At 30.7% G+C, this 15661-nt stretch overlaps 1 protein-coding gene across 4 annotated transcripts in view; it reads right to left on the reverse strand.

Moving 5' to 3' along the window:
* LOC133790601 (uncharacterized) overlaps positions 1-15661 on the reverse strand; it is a 47192-nt gene that overhangs the window by 18298 nt on the left and 13233 nt on the right. Inside the window, exon 8 of one of the 4 annotated variants that reach the window (XM_062228279.1) lies at positions 3777-4158. The exons of 2 other annotated variants lie outside the window; for them this stretch is intronic. The gene's annotated coding sequence lies outside the window, so the exon portion shown is untranslated. Of the gene's footprint in view, positions 1-3776; positions 4159-5127; positions 5487-15661 lie in introns of those variants that run through there. One more of the 4 variants, XM_062228280.1, reaches the window with a different exon arrangement.

Raw genomic sequence — 15661 nt, forward strand, 5'->3', positions numbered from 1 at the left:
CCTAGCCATGTGACAAACGGTCACCTAGGCCTTAGGCCCTGGCTCTGAGTAACTAGCTTAGACCAGTCAAGCGCTTATAAGTTTAATCAACCTTAGGGTCGGTCCAGCGTTAATACCTTAGAGTCATTCAACACTGATATCGATTAGATCTATTCTTCGTTCAGCCCTGCGTTCAGGACGCTTATGCCGTTTCTGACTCTTAGGTCAGTGTCCCTGACTAGTCAGTGCCATATACAAGTAAACAATATTCACTAGCATTTAATATGCAATCAATGTCCACATTTATCAATCAACATGCCTCAACAACAATCATGCATGTCATATACACAGGGTGCAGTTTTCTTACCTCCGGTTCGAGCGAGAAATATAATAAGAACGACTCCTGAGAACGATCAACCTTTTGGTTCCTTAGTGGTTACCTAATCACAACCAATTATAACCTCCATTATGAAAATCAACAATGAAAGGGTCTTGACCTAAACCCCACTCTTGGGACCCCGAAACATGCCCACATGGTGAGTAGATTCGATCTTGGGCCTTAAGGATTGAAACACCGAGCCAAAAACCCTTAAAACACACACAAAACGGGATTCTTGAGGAACGGAGAAGCGCTACAGCGCTGCTCCCTAGCCCAGCGCTATACTCAGAACCCCCAACCGCCCAGAAACCATTCTGTGTAGTGCTATAGCGCCCTAAGGTGGGCACTATAGCGCTACCCCCAGACAAAAACTCCCCTGAAACTTCCTTCTTCGACTCCTTCAGTTCTAACCTGATTCCAATGCTCCCAAATCCCATTTTTGGTGCCAAATGAACCCAAAAACCATCTTCACACGCCCCAAGCATCAAAACCATAAGAACCCTAGCCAAAACTCCCAACAAAACCAAGTATTCAACCTAGAAATCTCAATTGAAAACCATAACTAAAATAGGGCAAACCATAGAATTTAATGGCTAGAAACTTACCTCAAGCTCAAGTTATGATGCTCTTCAATGGTGGAACACACCCGTAAACTCCCAAGGCTTACTTCCTAAGCTTGAATCCTCAAGAATGGCTCAAAAATCACAAAGAAAGCTGAAGGAGAAAAGGTACAGGAAAGCTCCAAGTGATACTCTATTTTTCTTCTCCTTTCTACAGCCTTAATGGCTTATATCTATCCTAGGGGTAAAAAGACCAAAATACCCCTAGGTCTAATAAGGGTTTCTAAAGGCTCCCAAGGGCAAAATAGGTATTTCCCACCTATCTCGTTAATCATAATTAATGCTCTCCAATTCCCGCTATTCTCAATATTCACAAACATAAAAAATTCACATCTCGTTACCCTTTAATTCCCGGCAACGTTCTAATCATTAAAATCACCCCGAGACTCGTCCCGAACTTAAACCTGTTATGACTAGACCGCTAATTAATATTCCAAGATCATCTCATGCCGAATAGCTCGAACAAACCCACATTATAATGTGGTCTCAACAATATGTCACCAACATGCATACAATATACAATATACCCTCAACGGGCCAAATTACCAAAACACCCCTGTAATTAAAATGTGGACCCATATGCATGCATTTAACATCATATTATAGTATAATTCACATATACATGCATATTATCAACTAATGGCGTAATTAAACAAGTATGGCCCTCCCGGCCTATTAATCCAGCTATTAAACCGCATTAGGGATTTCAGGGCATTACACCTTAACTTCAGTCACTTTCCTTATATGTTTTAGTTTCAAAATTTGTAACTTCTCATAAATAAAATACATACACATAACCGTAATATTTGATCCACATGAAGATATCTATCAATTAATATATAATATGAGTGATAATGATAGGGGAATAAATATACACAAATAACATCAAACAATTAATATCTTATTTACACAAATAAAATGGGAAATAAATAATCATAAAATATTAGCAGGCGCCATTTTCAAATTTTTTGAATATATATCTTCAACAAATCTGCATTTGTTCACAATGTGATGAGCAACATTAAGAAAAAATGTTGGTTGAAAGAAAAATAAATATGTTTATAATTTAATATAAGAATTAGGGGTATTGATCTAAAGTACACTTCTTAGAAAAATGATGCAATATCCACTTTTGAAGCTGCCATTTTGAGACACCATTCTTTTCGGGAAGGTAAGTTTTTCAAATGATTTATATCTCAATTTTGTTTTTAAGTATATATATATGTGTGTGTGTGTTTGATTTAACATTGTGATGTGCATAATATATGTTTAAGTACTTTTATATTATAATCGACCAAGTTTAAATAATAATGGGTACAATTAACACATTTAGATATAATTATCAATTTAATTAGTTCTAAAAAATAAACTGATACGTTTATTTTTGTAATGTGTTCACATGAACAACTAATTATGTTATGTTGCATTGTTAAGAATAATTAGATGAACTTAAATAACGATATAAACAAAACACAAAAGAAAATAAACTATGATGTAAAAGGAAATAAACAATGCTATTGTAAATCTAAACATAAAATTAAAAAACATAAAAGACTCTTTGAACAAATAATTAACAAAAACATTTACTTTTATAAAACTATAACCTAACAGTGTTATGTTTTTTTTTAATTATTTATTTAGAGATGTTTTTTTTTAAAAACAGAATATGTGAAATTAAAACACATCTATGTAAATTAAAACCTTTTGTTTATTTTCAATGTCATGAGGAAAAAAAATGAAAACGGTCAGTAATTCAAGGGTAATTATCTAACATATATGTTACTGTTTATTTTTTGAAAATATTATACATAAATATGACAACAGGTAAGAATAAATCTTATAAAGCAAAAAAATAAACAATACTAAAAAATAAACTTTTTTAATTGTAGCGTTTAACATTTGCCACAACTAAAAATAAACAACCAACGATTAATATGTATGACATATAAAAAAAATTACTGTATAAAAATAAGTTCAGTCAAAGACCGATATTTTGAAAATAATTCACTTGGGGAAAATAAAAAAAATAAACATATTAAAAATGTCATACATCAGGTAAAAATAAAGATTTGTTTTTTTAAAAAAAATACATGTTTGGTTTTTGATAAAATAAACATAATAAAAAGATCTCATATCAAGAAAACAAAAAGAGAAATTTTTTTTATTAAAAATAAATCAAGTTAAGGACTATAAGGAAAAAAAAACAACTTGGATAATAGGAAAAGAAAACTAAATTAAAAAAACGATGTCAGTTAAAAAAAATAGGTGCGTTTGGTAAAATTTTTGTTTTAAAATTTTTTAAATACAAAAATGAAAATAAAATTTTATTTTATTTTTATTTCTTTATTTTAAAAAAATAAAAATATGTTTGGTAACTATTTTTTTTTGTTTTTAAAAACAAAAAATAATAAACGCGTTTGATAACTTTTATTTTTATTTTTTGTTTAATAATATGAGGTGTTGATTTGAAAAAGAGAAGAAAAAAAGAATTGAAAACTGTTTAAAAAAATTTTGAAAGTGAAAAAAATTCTATTTTCAAAATTTAATAAATTTTAATTAAAATTTAAAAAAATAATAAATAAAAATAGAGTTATCAAACACATTTTTTGTTTAATTGTCAAATTTTTAATTAATTAAATAAAAAACTATTTTTTTAAGTGTTACCACACAACACCAATATTAATTGAAAAAAAATAAATCAATTTAAGGTTTTAGATAAAGAAAACAAGTTAGGAAATACAAATAAAAATAAACATATACAATCCAAACCCTAAAATAAGTGAGAACAATAAAAGATATAATAAAAAAAATAAAATAAGCCATTATCAGTATCAAATCCAGTAGCAGTTACCAAGAAAATTAAACAAGTTAAGTACGCTAGAGCATGACTCCATTCACAAAAACACGACATAAATGTTTATGCTCTGGACGAAATATGGACAATATGCTTAAAATAGTCATAACAAACCAAGTCCACAAAATAAACTAAGTCAAAATATAATAAACATAAGTGTCTGTCTATACTTTCTCAGAAGTTGACTTCTGAGAAATATCAACAACACCTTTAACAGATAACGCCCCAAGAACTTCATTACTGGGCTGAGGTTGAGTGATAATATCTTCAATTATCTTTGAGAAATTAGGGATTTCATCTTCAACGTGATCTTTAGCAACATCATCCTAACATAGACATAAAAAATAATTAACTCGGAGAAATAAATAAAAATAAAAAATACAAAAGATTATACAACAAAATTTCAAGTGTCATATAAGATGATCATAATACTTTTTAAGAATTGTCAACAACTATAATTGATCGATACCTATGGCATTCACTAAAATAAATCAATAATCAATATAATAACCCGTGGAAGTTTGGGGTTTTGTTTTTTAAATGGGAAAAATAGCTTTTTTGGGGAAACGAAAATGAGAGCTGCTTTATGTGATGTGTTAACAAAAAGACAACAAAATTTTAGAAGGTAAGTAATAAATAGATAACCTAATATCACTCAAATCAATAAATAAGACAAAATAAGTATTAGAAATAAAATAGATAATCATAGTAATTAAAATAAAAAAAAGGGTTAGGATTTGTATATATAAATGAAAATATGTTAATAGGTATTAATATAGTAATTAAAAAAATTATTGTAATGAATTGTGTAAAAATCTCATTATATTTTAGAAAAATGCCACATCATTAATCTGTTAGCCATCTAAGATGTTGACGCCGTTTTTCGTCAAACAATGAAAGAAGAGCACAAAAACAATAATAGATAATGGCCAAATACAATAAAACAAATCAAACACACAATTTTTACATGGTTCAACAGTTAAATCTGCCTAGTCCACGAGTCTCTGTTATTAAACTCAAGATTATCTCTGAAAATTCTTAAGCATGAATTCTTCAGAGTTTTCTCTCAAGGATCAGAATTTTCGGTCCTTTACAATGGCGCATGGCTTCTCTATTTATAGAGAAGGATGCAGAATACTATCCCACATATTTTGGGTAGTTACTCTTTTTGTGAATAAAATAAATGGCCTTAAATGCCTATAATCAGATATAAAAGGAAACGTCCCTGAAGATCAGGAAACACATAACTGATTAAATAATATCCCACGATTCTAGGGGATTTACATTAATAAATGAGGATTACATCTCATATTTATAATACTTGTAGATATTCAATGTGGTTATTGCGTATCTCTAAGGCTTTAGTCTCCCAGGTTTCCTGTCACCTTTCGAGCTGGAGACATCTTCCGAGGTCACCCAATCTGTTCGAGATCGTATGCGCGTCGAGCTCGGGAACCCTGATCCGAAGTTGTCTCCGAAGATGGATGTGTTCCCGGGGCTATCTTTCGAGATCATGAACTCTTCGAGGTCACCATACTCGAGATCGTCCATATCCTGCAAGCTCGGCGTATGATCCTGGAGCTTGCTTCCAACCTTATGAGTCCACTTATTTGCGAATCCAACTTTCGAGGTCATAATTAACATGGCTCGAAATCTGGGTATAACATAAGACAAAATCTATCAGAAGTCTCATATTTCAGTAACGTGCATAGTTCAAAAGGAAATTTTAAAATTGCGAATCATTCAGGGGACACAATCATATAATGATCATAATTCGGGGTACAAAAATATTATTTATTCTATTTTTTTTTTAAATTTCTCACTCAAAAGTTCAAAGCGTCAAATATACCACTTAAAAGTGGGGACAAAGGAATTGTTTGGAAAAAAGGTAGGTGAAAACATAAGTTGGCCTTATCCATATAATTCCATAATTCCCGGATTTCATTTATTTATTGTTTAGAAAGATGTGCATTTCATTTCTTTTACGATAATATATATAGGGTATATCTTTGGTGCGGGCGTACGAAACGCCCGCACCCGTACGGTTTTATTCATTTTTTTTAATTCAACATCACTTCATAGTTTTTTTAAGATTTATATATATATTACTTTGTTTTTTTTGTCATATTTATATGTATATTTACTGTGCGGCCATCGTTTTTAATTTTTTTTTTAAAAAAAAAAGTTACAATACCCTCTCTATCACTTACTTTTCTCAAAATCTCTTTTTTCACTCCACCTGCCCCTATTCTACTCTACTCTCTCATATTACACTTAATAAATCCAAAAAATCAAGTGTCTTTATTTTATATATATTAATCTAAAATTAATTATAAGGTGATTTGTCCAAATTTGAAAACACAAATATATATTATATTATCATGTATGTTTATGTGCTAATATTTTTTTTTTTATGAAAAATTTAATAATAATTGGGACAAAGAGAGTATATACTTTTGCATGTAATATTGGAGATAAAAGAAATACTTCAAAAGTTATTCTCTGAGTGCAAATTTTTACTCTATGTTTTGAAGTTTTGAATTATATATATGCCATAAAAATTAATTAAATTAAAATTTAGATTTAACTTTTACATATATACGCCGCTTTTTTTTTTTTTAAAAAAAAAAAAGCTATCGTAATAGCTATATCTAAGTAATAGGTATTTATAAAAGAAAAAAACAAAATCTTGACAAAATAAGTTGAAATAATGTGTCATCAAAATAAGTTATTTTTAAATTGCAAAACATATGAAGCTTTACACAATTAACTAATTAGTGAAGATGTGCTTAAGATAAAATTTAATAATTTTAGCGATGGGTCTCATTTTAATATAAAATATCAACATGTATACATTTGAATACAATTTTAAATCCATTTAAAAAAATATAATTTTAAATATATATTCAATTATTAATGTAAATTTTGTTGAAATTTCATGATTTTGTTGTTCAGAGAATAAGAGTCTGTTTGACATTGTTTTCTATTTTTTGTTTTCAAAATTGTGTTCTCAGAAATGAGAACAGAAAACTATTTTTGTAGTTTTGAAAAAATAAGAGGTGTTTGGTTAATGTTTTCTAAAAACAATTTTTTAGTTTTATTTCTTTTAAATCTTAAATAAAAAAATTAACAAATATATTTATAAAAAGAAAAATATTTTAAAAGTTTGTAATAAATAATAAGATAAAATAATTTGAATGGTGCGGGCATACAGAACGCTCGCACCCCTACGGTTTTATAATTTTTTTTTTGAATCCTTCAAATAGTTTTTTCATTTAAGACTATAGATATATTAGGTTTTTCAGTAACTTTTTGTCAGTAATTTTTTTTAAAATATTTCAAATTGGCAGCTTGTTCATTTAATATTATACATATATATTTTAAAATTCTGTAGCTGTCAGTGACAACGTTTTTCTTTTGAATAATTTTTATTTTGTTTTTTATTTCTAATTACAATTTGGAAATCTACAACTAACTAAAAGTTAAAAAAAATTTGAAAAATACATTGCATTACAAAAATACATAATTTTTCAATAAAAATACAGAGTGGCAAAAGTGTAAATATGGAATAATAAAATCACAAATAAAAGCAGTAAAATATAATTTTTGTGATCAACGTTTACAAACTTGTAAATATTTATTACAAAATTATAAATATCTGTTACATATTTGTAAATAATATTTACAAAAATTAGTTATATAATTGCAGATTTTTTTTTTTAAGATAAAACTTCCAAACAAATTTGTAACTAAATTTTTTATTTTTGTAACAATAGTTTACCAATATAGTTTTACAACTAAGAAATATATTTTTGTAACTAACATTTACGAAAATATTTTATAGTTAAAAAATCATAAACAAAAAATATATAATAATAATATACTTTTCCATATTGTTACAATATTGTACTAAAAAATTACAGGAACTATCAAATTTATGCGATACAACTTAAGAATATAAATTTAAGATATTTATTATTTATAAAATACTTTATTGAGTATGTATATTTATATGAAAAATGTGGTTACAGATGGATGAAATATAATATTTTTTTAAACAAATTTCATATTTTTGTAACAACAATTTACAAAACTAATTTCACAACTAAAAAATTTATTTTTGTAACTCACATTTACATAACTATTTATAAATTTATTTAACATGATTATTACAAAGATTTACAAAGCTAATTTTTTAACTTTAAAATATATTTTTGTAACAAAACTTGAAACTTGGACTAGAATATGGTTTTGGTTTAACATTGAGTGTTGAGATTTGACTAGTTATGATTTAAAAAAAATATATAATATTTTTATAAAGAATAATAATATTGTGATTATCTTTAACTGTATATTGTAACTAGTGGTGTGGTTGGTGCGGTTTTTCTCTAATTTTTTGGACCGCACCGCATATGCAGTTTGAATAATTTTCCAAACCGCAACCCGCACCGCATTGACCTCAAACCGCATGAGTGTGGACTTTTTAGTTAACTGAAGTCTTTGATGAGGAGGTCCAGTCCAACTAGGTTAATATAAGCTAAGTCTCATCCCTAACTCTATATATATGAATAGTCTCATCGCTATTCTGTAGTCTGATAATCTGATCCTAGGGAGGAATGCTTAATTGGTTAGTATTGCACTAATAATTCACGTTTTCTCTATAGGTGAATCAGGTATGTTTTTTGTATTCTTTAAATTTTTATAGTGTTCTAAATTGTATGCAAAATTATTAATAAGATGTTGTATGAATATCTAACAGATCAAAGAATGTATGGTAGGAGAAAACAGATGAAAGGATAAGGTTTTTCTCTCAATTCTAAAAAAGAAATATTAAAAAAATTACATAAATATTTTATAATAATTTTGAAATTAAATTTTGAATCCATTAACTCCCTATAGTCTAAATTTTCATTCTTCCAACCAAACATAGCCTGAATGTCAACTAATTTAGTTCATTCAACATGAATGGTCTCTTATGAGAATTACAAAGAAAAGACTATATCTCACTCAATATAACTCTTATTTGGATGATTCAACACGTTTTGGAAAGCTTAGAAAAATATCTACAACTTCTATTTCTCAAAGAATTTTCAAGACTTGGCTAGAACAGTCCTAAAATCGCTTGTGAAGTTTCAATGCGTCTTGGCCTCCTAACCCACCATCTTTCATACTGTGGCTCACACAAAGAGAAGGAGACAAGTAGATGTCTATGCTATTTGGTAGGATACTCAAGAACACACTTTTAAATCTCAACACATGAGAGAGTCTTCTTCTCACAATTCAGAGTTAACAAAGTTCTCTATTTTTCTCTGTTGGCAAAATAAAGTGAAATGCATCTGATGTCTTATGTCTTCTCACTTGATGTTATGTTCTATTAATATAACAATAGAAAGATGACCAAACCCTAATCTCATTGGGTTTATGCGTGGCCCACAATCCATTTTAATTGTGGTTGACATCAACTACAGGGCTATTGGCCATTGCCGTATTTTATCTCTATAGAATACTATTTGTTGGGCTTTTTCAGTGGGATTGTGACAATATTGCATTTTTTTTATTAATCAAGATTAATATTATTTTGTTATTCAAATACCCTTTTTTTATTTCTATAATAGAGAATAATTAATAAAAATATTTATATTTCGAAAATACATTCTTGATATTAATACTCAACCTTTCATGTTTATGTGGGAACATTTTGAAAAGAAAAACTAGTTTGTAAAGCATAAATTTAAAATATTACATTAGTATTTTAAAATATCCTAAGTTTGTTGCAAATAAATGGTTACATTTTTTATTATTCCTTAGAATGAAAAGAATACAACACTAACTTAGGACTATAAAATTCTCAAAAGAAATCAACATAGTTAGCTAATTATCTTTGCCAACTTTTTACAAAATATATCAAATAAGGAAATATAGAGGGTGTTTGACACCTTAACTAAAAAACTGTTTTTTTTAAAAAAAAAAGCTAAAAACAGTTTTTTGAAAATAAGTAGGGGTGTTTGGCATTGTTTTCAAAAAATAATTTTTAAAAATAAAGTTACAAAAAACAGAAAATTTTGAGAACAACAAAAAGTTGTTTTTCTGTTGTTCTCAAATTTTATTTCCTTACTTTCTCACTTCTTATTTTTCATCATTTTTTCTTTCAAATTATTTTATCTTATTATTTATTACAAACTTTTAAAATATTTTTATTTTTATAAATATATTTGTTAATTTTTTTTATTTAAAATTTAAAAAAATAAAACTAAAAAATTGTTATTAGAAAACATTAACCAAACACCTCTTATTTTTTCAAAAATACAAAAACAGTTTTCTGTTCTCATTTCTGAGAACACAATTTTGAAAACAAAAAATAGAAAACAATGTCAAACAGACCCTTATTCTATGAACAACAAAATCATGAAATTTCAACAAAATTTACATTAATAATTGAATATATATTTAAAATTGTATTTTTTTTAAATGGATTTAAAATTGTATTCAAATGTATATATTTTGATATTTTAAATTAAAATGAGACCCATCGCTAAAATGATTAAATTTTATCTTCAGCACCTCTTTACTAATTAGTCAATTGTGTAAAGCTTCATATGTTTTGCAATTTAAAAATAACTTATTTTGATGACACATTATTTCAACTTATTTTGTCAAGATTTTTTCTTTTTCTTTTATAAATACCTATTACCTAGATATAGCTATTACGACAGCTTTTTTTTTTTTTAAAAAAAACAAAGCCTTAGCTAAGCGGCATATATATGTAAAAGTTAAATCCAAATTTTAATTTAATTAATTTTTATGGCATATATATAATTCAAAACTTCAAAACATAGAGTAAAAATTTGCACTCAAAGAATAACTTTTGAAGTATTTCTTTTATCTCCAATATTACATGCAAAAGTATATCCTCTCTTTGTCCCAATTATTATTAAATTTTTCATAATTTTAAAAAAAAATATTAGTACATAAACATACATGATAATATAATATATGTTTGTATTTTCAAATTTGGACAAATCACCTTATAATTAATTTTAGGGAAATATATATAAAATAAAGACACTTGATTTTTTGAATTTATTAAGTGTAATATGGGAGAGTAAAGTTGAGTAGAGTTCAGTAGAGTAGAATAGGGGCAGGTGGAGTGAAAAAATACATTTTGAGAAAAGTAAGTGATAGAGAGTGTATTGTAGCTTTTTTTTTAAAAAAAAAATAAAAAACGACGGCCGCACAGTAGATATACATATAAATTTGACAAAAAAAAAAATTGAGTAGTATATATATAAATCTTAAAAAACTGTGAAGTGGTGTTGATTTAAAAAAAAAAAAAAACCGTAGGGGTGCGGGCGTTCCGTACGCCCGCACCCAAGAAATACCCTATATATATATATAGATACAAATAATGATAAAATTGTTTAGTTTTATTTATAAATTTTATTAAATTTATATCATTGTCATATATATTTTAAATAAATAAATAATATTATATATAAAAAATAATATAAATATATTAAATAAAAAATTAAACTAAAATATTGTTTATAATTTTTTTTAATATATATATATATAATCTTTCTAAACATAAATGATAAGTTTTTGAATAAAAATTAAGATTAACTATTATATATTATTATAATAATATTTTATAATATTTAAATTTATATTAATATAAGTATTAAATATATAGTTTTATATTAAATATTATTATCATAATAATATTTTATAATATTTGAATTCATATTAATATAATTAGTAAAAATTAAAATTATATACTATTATCATAATAATATTTTATAACATTTAAATTTATATTAATATAATCATTAAATTTCTAATTTTGCATTATATATTATTATAATAATGATATTTTATAACATTTGAATTTATATTATAATATTTAAGTTTATATTAATATAATTAATAAATATCTATTTTTAATTAGTTTTATAGGTATATTCTATTAAATGTTTAGAATATTCTATTAAAATTAACAAAACAAACAGTTAAAACCAAGAATTTCTTGTTATTTATGCACTTTTTATATGATAGAAGATATTATATCTCTTCTATATAATAAAAGTGTAGATAACAGAAATTTTTGGTTTTAACGATTTTTTATTTTTTAATGTTAATTTTAACAGAATATTCTTATATTTAACAGAATATTCATATATTTAACGGTAGTTTTTAAACACTGTTGACGCCGTTTTTCGTCAACAGATAAAAGAAGAGCACAAAAACAATGGATGACGATGGCCAAACGGAACAAACAAATCAAACACACGATTTTTTACGTGGTTCAGCAGTTAAATCTGCCTAGTCCACAAGTCTTTGTTATTAATCTTAAGATTATCTCTGAAAAATTCTTTAGCATGAATTCTCCAGAGTTTTCTCTCAAAGATCAGAATTTCCGTCCATTACAATGGTGCATGGCTTCTCTATTTATAGAGAAGGATGCAGAATACTATCCCACATATTTTGGGTAGTTACTCTTTTGTGAATAAAAATAAATGGCTTTAAATGCCTTTAATCAGATAAACAAGGAAACATCCCTGAAGACCAGGGAATGCATAACTGACTAAATAATATCCCACGATTATTGGGGATTTACATCAATAAATGAGGATTACATCTCATGTTTACAATACTTGTAGATATTCAAGGTGGTTATAGCGTATCTCCAAGGCTTCAGCATCTCAGGTTTCATGTCATTGGACGAGCCACTGACATCTCCCGAGCTAACATTGCTTTCGAGATAGTACATCGAGCTCAAGACCCATGCTCCGAAGTCCCTGAAGATGAAGGTGTTCTCGGAGCTACCTTTCGAGATCAAGATCATTTCGAGGTCACCGCATTCGAGATCATATATCATACTTTGCATGCTCGATTTACAATCCTAGATCATACTCTAATCCTCACGAGACCATTTATTGCGAACTCAGCTTTCGAGGTCATATTTACCATGGCTCGAAATCTGGGTATAACATCTTGCCCCCTCAAAAGTATTTGTTCGAATCCTAAGAGAAGGAAACTTTTGAACTACTTTCTCTGGGAACCGTACCGTCATACGCTCTTGAAAACGGACACGTGCCATATGGGTATTGCTCACTTTAGGTACTTGAGTACCTTGGGAACACGCCCACGATCGTCCGTCTGACAACTTTTCGGCGCCACCATGTCATTGATCCCCACCCGTTCGATCTAGTGAAAATTCCATTCGACGCTCCTGATCAATTCCATTTTCCCACCTATATATACAAGACCCCCTCTTCGTCTTCTTCTTCACGTTTGTTCATCGTAAACCAGAAAGGAAAAAAAACAAGAAAACCAGAGACTTTCTTAAGAAGCTTCTGTCCCATGCATGTTTTCTCGACCCAAGAAACAAAGAAATCCTGGTCTGTTCGAGTCCGTGAGTTCTTTCTTGCAATCTCTCCTCCAATCGACGATTTCGCTGCAATCACCATCACTGTGTAAGTATGCCATTTTTGTTTTCAGCTTTTTACCCATACTGTTCTTGTTGTGTATGCTAGTTTATGTTCTTAGAATGATACGATAGGAAGTTTTGAACCAATGGGCTTTTATGCCTTCTAGATTTTCATTCTGGATGTTCGTCTCTGGTTTGTACCCAGTTTTGTTGTTTGAACGAAGTTTCAACTTTCTGGGTTTTGAAAATTTTAGGCCATGTTTCTTGTACACTAAGTTTTCGGGTAAAAAACCCTTGTTCTTGACAATTGCACGAAACCCAAAAATGCCCTTTCCTGGCTAACCGCCACCTTTCTTTCCCTTGAATTTCGGGATTTTCAAAAAATCATCCACGCTCCTTTTCTTTCCTGTGGAACACACGCTCTGACTCTTTAGTAAGGGTCTTAATACTTAGTTTCTTGTCCTTAAATCTCCGAGTTCATCCCATCGAGCTCGTGATTCTTGCATGCATGGCCCTCACCATTTTTTCTTTCTCGTTAGATGTCACAGAATCCGGAAAGACGGTGGGGGTCATTACGAGCAATCCCTTACGAGCCCAAATCTTCGAGCCCGGAATCGGTATTTGCCCGGAACCAACGTCGGATTACAGAATACGAGATCGCACGCGAGCAAGAAGACATTCGAGCCCACTATCGTCGCCAGATAGACGAGGTTATTGAAAAGAAGAGAAGAGTTCTTCGGGAAGCCATCTATCCGGAGCCCAACCCAGGACCTAGGCCAGTTCCCCTCGACCCTGCGTTAAAAGTCACGGTTGCATACCACCCAGGGGAACTCCAGTTTTCCTTAATGGCGGAGCCTTCGTCTTCGCAGCCTAGGAGGGAGATGTTTGAAGCCGAATTCTACCAGAGCTCGGTTACCACCAGCGACCAAATAACTGATATCTTGGCCCTCCATGGCCTTAGTCCGTTGGACACACTGAAGTGTCGAGCTCCAACTAGGCATGAACGGAGCTGTTTCGCCCCTGGGGGCCGCGATTCCAGTGTAAAATACGCGGCCTGGAGCCAGGAACATATAAGGGCAGGAGCTTTACTGCCCCTGAAGTCCTTTTTCAGAGACTTCATTGATTTTGTTGGGTTGGCTCCATTCCAACTCAACACCAATTCATACAGGGTGCTGTCTGCCCTGAGGTCCTTGTTCCACGAGCTGGAGTGGACAGGGCCTTCACCCCAAGAGATTTTATATCTCTTTTGTTTGAAGAGTAATCCCTCCCGAGCTCGGGGAGGAGATGGTTTTTACTATCTTTCGAGCTACCCCAAAGAGACGAAGATCTTTGAAGATCTTCCGAACCACCCTCCTGACTTCAAGAAGGCTTTTTTCTGGACAGACGGTCTGTCCCCGTCTCGACATCGTTCGTTTAGGCGGATTCGTAAGTATTCTCGTTACTTTCTATTTTTGAGCTCGGAATTTTAGCCCTTAAATCCATATTTAGTTGAAGTGTATCTCGCCTTTCAGCTAACTTTCAGCGTCCCACCCCTGACGAGACAATGAAGGGGCACAGAGAGACCTTGCTCCGACTCCTTTACGGCAGGAGATCTCTCTCATTTCTATTACATGAGGACAAGCTACGAGCTTGTGGGTTGTTGGGACAGGGCCAGTCAACCTCTGACTGGTCCAGTAAAAAATATGAACGCTGAGAGGAAGTGCCACTGCCCACAGGCATCCTTCCTCCGAGGAGAGAAAGGAGGGCATCTCTCCCAATTCGCTCGAGAAGTCCGCGGTCGGGGAATGAGGCCAATGACGAAGCCTCGAGTTCGGACTCCGATGGAGGTAAAACCCTTCCTACCTCGCGAATGTGGTCCCCCACTTTATTAAAACACAGGCCCAATAGACTAGTCTCATGCCCACAGGATAGATACCACTTCTACATATGGAGTTGGGTAGATGACTATGTCCATAGGTTTGATAGTGGGCTCGGGAAATACGACACTATGTACACCACGAACGAGGTGTGGAATGGGATAGCTGTGCAGTATGGGACCAATGATTATAGGGACCTCTCGAGGTTATCACCAACTTATAGGGAAGGCACTCCCCCCGCCTCTTCTGAAGACGGGGGAATTTCATGGTCCCCAAGCTCGAGCTCGGGGGAGAGTCTCAGTTAGGTTTTTTCTTCAACTGGTTTCCATCTTTTTTCAAAGTTATTATTATTGTTTAACTCACTGTCATTGTGCAGGTGCCATGAATCCCGACCTCGACGCGGTGCTTTTTAGCGATGGTGGAGCTGGTGCCCAAAAGAGTAAACGCCCGAGGATACCAAAGAGATCCGACCGACCGTCCAAGGTACCTAAACATCGCGAGACGACTCCCACGGCCCAGACCACTGCGAACACCTCCAAGGAACCG

The sequence above is a fragment of the Humulus lupulus genome, chromosome 7 (genome assembly GCF_963169125.1).
Source record: "Humulus lupulus chromosome 7, drHumLupu1.1, whole genome shotgun sequence".
NCBI lineage: Eukaryota > Viridiplantae > Streptophyta > Magnoliopsida > Rosales > Cannabaceae > Humulus > Humulus lupulus.